This window comes from Triticum dicoccoides, chromosome 5A (genome assembly GCF_002162155.2).
Source record: "Triticum dicoccoides isolate Atlit2015 ecotype Zavitan chromosome 5A, WEW_v2.0, whole genome shotgun sequence".
Taxonomy (NCBI): Eukaryota; Viridiplantae; Streptophyta; class Magnoliopsida; order Poales; family Poaceae; genus Triticum; species Triticum dicoccoides.
This window is the reverse complement of record NC_041388.1, coordinates 445,043,441-445,050,095: the sequence shown is the minus strand read 5'-3', so window position 1 is coordinate 445,050,095 and position 6,655 is coordinate 445,043,441.

The following is a 6,655-nucleotide window of genomic DNA, read 5'->3' as shown; positions in this document are numbered from 1 at the left end:
CCCCTTCTTTAAATTAGATGTTTCGGAAGCGGGATGAACTCCTAGCACCAGCTCGCATGTGAGCAATTCAAAAGAAATTGACGGCATTCTTTCTTGACCACGTGATACCTGAAGACGGAGAATACTATGTGGACCCTGAGTCCGTATGATTATATTTGTAAGAGATAATTATTGTATATATGTAGCCGGTAGAGTCAGATAGATATACGAGAACTTGTTGTTCGACCAATCTCTCGGAGAAGGAGAGGTGGTCGATATCACTTCTCTCTGTATGCATATATATTCATGAAAATCTTCTGTTTCCTTCGTTTGCTTACTAGCTAGCTAGCGTGTCTAGTCCTCTCTATACGTATGTATAGTACGTAGCGTCGACCAAGCACGGAGAGGACATTTCTCTCTATTAATTATAGCTAGCTAACACAATATATGAAACACCTAAATTAACCCCCCAAAACCCCCAACCCCCCCCCCCCTTCAAAAAACAAAAACTCCAACCACAGAAATGTTGAGGCGTGGATGCCTATTGGTCCCGGTTGGTGCCAACCGGGACCAAAGGGTCTCCTACCTGTGCTCCACGCACAGGCCACGTGGAGGTCCATCTGTCCCGGTTCTGGATTGAACCGGGACTAAAGGGATAGGGCATTAGTACCGACCCTTTAGTCCCGGTTCCAGAATCGGGACAAAAGGCCCTTACGAACCGGGACAACAGATCATTTTTCTACCAGTGATAAAGTACATGCATTGGTCAATTTTCTCTTAATACTTGCATATAATTATTTAATTCACCTTGGAATCTGAACTTGTGATGAAGAACAATCAAATTGAGCCTTATAAAATGGAAAAACTAAAATTTTGAGATAAGCCCTATAAATTGTAAAGGAGGGAGTATAGTAGTACAAGAACTAAACCGCGGCGACAAGTCGGACCTACTTCCCCAGTCTACTAGTTACTCGTTGAGTGCCAAATTTTGGTTCAAAGTTTAAACAAAACAAGGCTTGAGTTTTTACCGGGAATGTTGCCATGCCCTCTGGGTTTCAAGCATGTCTTATCACTTATCAGACAAGTCACAAGCCTGCCGAGGAGAGTGCCCACGCTTGAACGCTGCTTCCAACCACTCTTTTTCTTTTTTGAGGGGAAGCTTCCAACCGCTCTTCTGATTCTGACGGATCGGCGCTCTGTTCACCACTTGTTTGACATGACCTTTCCTATTATCACCAGCAAACCTTGCAGTCACCCTAAAAAAATGGTAAACCTTGCAGTCGCGTTGACGTGTTTTTGCCCCTTGATATTTGTTTATCCAACCTCTAGTACCGACGAAACGATCAATTTGCAGTGATATTTTCTTTTTTTTCTAATACAATACATATGCAAGCGCTCATATGGTATGTATATATACGTGTATACACACCCCTATCAACGACAGAGCTAGGGGTGGGCGAGCTAGGGCCATGGCTCCCCCATGCTCAATTTCCTTTCTGAAACGTTCCTAGATTACTAGCTCAAAATTCTCTAAATTTATGTGTTTGGCCCCCTCCAACGTTTTCCTTTTTCTATTGGCCCCCCTCCTACATGATTCCTGCCTCTGTCCCTGACCCCTATGAGCACATCTTACCCCTATGAGCATCTCCGAGAGACTGAGTTGGCATATCATCTTGAGATATTACAAAGTCGACGGAAACGTCTGAAGGAAATATGCCGTAGAGGCAATAATAAAGTTGTTATTTATATTTCCTTATATCATGATAAATGTTTATTATTCATGCTAGAATTGTATTAACCGGAAACTTAGTACATGTGTGAATACATAGACAAACAGAGTGTCACTAGTTTGCCTCTACTTGACTAGCTCGTTGAATCAATGATGGTTATGTTTCCTAACCATAGACATGAGTTGTCATTTGATTAACGGGATCACATTATTAGAGAATGATGTGATTGACTTGACCCATCTGTTAGCTTAGCACGATGATCGTTGAGTTTGTTGCTATTGCTTTCTCCATAACTATACATGTTCCTATGACAATGAGATCATGCAACTCCCGAATACCGGAGGAACAGTTTTTGTGCTACCAAACATCACAACGTAACTGGGTGATTATAAAGGTGCTCTACATGTGTCTCCGATGGTGTTTGTTGAGTTGGCATGTATCAAGATTAGGATTTGTCACCCCAATTGTCGGAGAGGTATCTCTGGGCCCTCTTGGTAATGTACATCACAATAAGCCTTGCAAACAATGTAGCTAATGAGAACGAGTAAAGAGACTTGCCGGTAACGAGATCGAACTAGGTATTGAGATACCGACGATCGAATCTCGGGCAAGTAACATACCGATGACAAAGGGAACAACGTATACCATTATGCGGTTTGACCGATAAAGATCTTCATAGAATATGTAGGAGCCAATATAAGCATCCAGGTTCCGCTATTGGTTATTGACCGGAGACATGTCTCGGTCATGTCTACATAGTTCTCGAACCCGTAGGGTCCGCACGCTTAACGTTCGGTGACGATCGGTATTACGAGTTTCTGTGTTTTGATGTACTGAAGATAGTCCGGAGTCCCGGATTTGACCACGGACATGACGAGGAGTCTCGAAATGGTCTAGACATAAAGATTGATATATTGGATGACTATGTTTGGACATCGGAAGGGTTCCGAGTAAGTTTGGACAAATACCAGAGTACCGGGGGTTACCGGAACCCCCCGGGGAGTGTAGTGCGCCTCATGGGCCTTGGAGGAGAGCGGAAGGGGCGGCCAGGGCAGGCCGCGCGCCCCCTCCCCCTCTAGTCTGGATTGGACTAGGAAGGGGGGTGGCGCCCCCCTTTTCCTCCCCCATCTCTTCTCCTTCCTTCCCTCCTACTCCTACTCATGGAAGGGGTGGAATCCTACTCCCAGTGGGAGTAGGACTCCCCTTGGGGCGCACCTAGGAGGCCGGCTTCCTCCCCCTCTTCCACTCCTTTATATACGGGGGAGGGGGCACCCCATAGACACACAATTTGATCATTGATCTTTTAGCCGTGTGCGGTGCCCCCCTTCACCATAATCCACCTCGGTTATATCGTAGCGGTGCTTAGGCAAAGCCCTGTTCTGGTAGCATCATCATCTCCGTCATCACGCCGTCGTGCTGACAAAACTCTCCCTCGAAGCTCTACTGGATCATGAGTTCACGGGACGTCACCGAGCTGAACATGTGCAAATCGCGGAGGTGTCGTACCTTCGGTGCTAGATCGGTCGACCGTGAAGACGTACGACTACATCAACCGCGTTGTCATAACGCTTCCGCTTACGGTCTACGAGGGTACATAGACGATACTCTCCCCTCTCGTTGCTATGCATCACCATGGTCTTGCGTGTGCGTAGGAATTTTTTTGAAATTGCTACGTTCCCCAATAGTGGCATCCGAGCCAGGTTTATGCGTAGATGTTATATGCACGAGTAGAACACAAAGGAGTTGTGGGCGTGGGTATATACACATTGCTTGTCATCACTAGTTGATTCTTGATTCAGCGGCATTGTTGGATGAAGCGGCCCAGACCGACATTACGCATACGCTTACGCGAGACTGGTTCTGCCGACATGCTTCGCACACAGGTGGCTAGTGGGTGTCTGTTTCTCCAGCTTTAGTTGAATCGGATTCAATGAACAGGGTTCTTTCTGAAGATCAAAAAGAAATCACTATATCGTGTTGTGGTTTTTGATGCGTAGGTAAGAACGGTTCTTGCTCAGCCCATAGCAGCAGGAAAAACTTACAACAACAAAGTAGAGGACATCTAACTTGTTTTTGTAGGGCATGTTTTGATGTGATATGGTCAAGACATGATGCTAAATTTTATTGTATGAGATGATCATGTTTTGTAACACAGTTATCAGCAACTGGCAGGAGCCATATGGTTGTTGCTTTATTGTATGAAATGCAATCGCCATGTAATTGGTTTACTTTATCACTAAGCGGTAGTGATAGTCGTAGAGGCAATAGTTGGCGAGACGACAATGATGCTTCGATGGGAGATCAAGGTGTCAAGCCGGTGACGATGGTGATCATGACGGTGCTTTGGAGATGGAGATCAAAGGAACAAGATGATGATGGGCATATCATATCACTTACATTGATTGCATGTGATGTTTATCCTTTATGCATCTTATTTTGCTTAGTTCGGCGGTAGCATTATAAGATGATCTCTCACTAAATTTCAAGGTATAAGTGTTCTCCCTGAGTATGCACCGTTGCTATAGTTCGTCGTGCCGAGACACCACGTGATGATCGGGTGTGATAAGCTCTACGTTCACATACAACGGGTGCAAGCCAGTTTTGCACAGGCAGAATACTCGGGCTAAACTTGACAAGCCTAGCATATGCAGATATGGCCTCCGAACACTGGAGACTGAAAGGTCGAGCGTGAATCATATAGTAGATATGATCAACATAGTGATGTTCACCATTGGAAACTACTCCATCTCACGTGATGATCGGACATGGTTTAATTGATATGAATCACGTGATCACTTAGATGACTAGAGAGATGTCTATCTAAGTGGGAGTTCTTAAGTAATTTCATTAATTGAACTTTAATTTATCATGAACTTAGTACCTGATAGTATTTTGCATGTCTATGTTGTTTGTAGATAGATGGCCCGTGCTGTTGTTTCGTTGAATTTTAATGTGTTCCAAGAGAAAGCCAAGTTGAAAGACGATGGTAGAAAATACACGGACTGGGTCCGTAACTTGAGAATTATCCTCATTGCTGCACAGAAGAATTACATCCTGGAAGCATCGTTAGGTGACAAACCCGCTGCAGGAGCAACGCCAGATGTTATGAACACCTGGCAGAGCAAAGCTGATGACTACTCGATAGTTCTGTGTGCCATGCTTTATGGCTTAGAACTAGGACTTCAACGACGTTTTGAATGTCATGGAGCATATGAGATGTTCCAAGAGTTGAAGTTAATATTTCAAGCAAATGCCCGGATTGAGAGATATGAAGTCTCCAATAAGTTCTACAGCTGCAAGATGGAGGAGAATAGTTCTGTCAGTGAACATATACTCAGAATGTCTGGGTACCACAATCACTTGACTCAACTAGGAGTTAATCAACCTGATGATAGTGTCATTGACAGAGGTCTTCAATCACTGCCACCAAGCTACAAGAGCTTCGTGATGAACTATAATATGCAAGGGATGGATAAGACGATTCCTGAGCTCTTCGCAATGCTAAAGGCTGCGGAGGTAGAAATCAAGAAGGAGCATCAAGTGCTGATGGTCAACAAGACCACCAGTTTCAAGAAAAAGGGTAAAGAGAAGAAGGGGAAATTCAAGAAGAACAGCAAGCCAGTTGTTGCTCAAGTGAAGAAACCCAAGTCTGGACCTAAGCCTAAGACTGAGTGCTTCTACTGCAAAGGAACTGGTCACTGGAAGCGGAACTGCCCCAAGTATTTGGCAGAGAAAAAGGATGGAAAAGTGAAAGGTATATTTGATATACATGTTATTGATGTGTACCTTACTAATGCTCGCAGTAGTGCCTAGGTATTTGATACTGGTTCAGTTGCTAACATTTGCAACTCGAAACAGGGGCTACGGATTAAGCGAAGATTGGCTAAGGTTGAGGTGACGATGCGCGTGGGAAATGGTTCCAAAGTCGACGTGATAGCCGTCGGCACGCTACCTCTACATCTACCTTCTGGATTAGTGTTAGACCTAAATAATTGTTATTTGGTGCCAGCGTTGAGCATGAACATTATATTTGGATCTTGTTTGATGCGAGACGGTTACTTATTTAAATCAGAGAATAATGGTTGTTCTATTTATATGAGTAATATCTTTTATGGTCATGCACCCTTGATGAGTGGTTTATTTTTACTAAATATTGATAGTAGTGATACACATGTTCACAGTATTGAGACCAAAAGATGCAGAGTTGATAATGATAGTGCAACTTGTTTGTGGCACTACCGTTTAGGTCATATTGGTGTAAATCGCATGAAGAAACTCCATTCTAATGGACTTCTAGAATCACTTGATTATGAATCACTTGGTACATGCGAACCATGCCTCATGGGCAAGATGACTAAAACTCCGTTCTCCGGAATAATGGAGCGAGCACAAGAGTTATTGGAAATCATACATACTGATGTATGTGGTCCAATGAACATTGAAGCTCGTGGCGGATATCATTATTTTCTCATCTTCACAGATGATTTGACCAGATATGGGTATATCTACTTAATGAAATATAAGTCTAGAACATTTGAAAAGTTTAAAGAATTTGAGAGTGAAGTGGAAAATCATTGTAACAAGAAAATCAAGTTTCTACGATCTGATCGTGGAGATGAATATTTGAGTTATGAGTTTGGACTTCATTTGAAACAATGTGGAATAGTTTCGCAACTCACTCCATCTGGAACACCACATCGTAATGGTGTGTCCGAACATCCTAATCGTACTTTACTAGATATGGTGCGATCTATTTGATTTACCGCTATCGTTTTGGGGTTACGCTTTAGAGACAGTTGCATTCACGTTAAATAGGGCACCATCTAAATCCTTCGAGACGACACCTTATGAACTATGGTTTGGCAAGAAACCCTTTGTCGTTTCTTAAAGTTTGGGGCTGCGATGCTTATGTGAAAAAGCTTTAACCTGATAAGCTTGAAACCAAA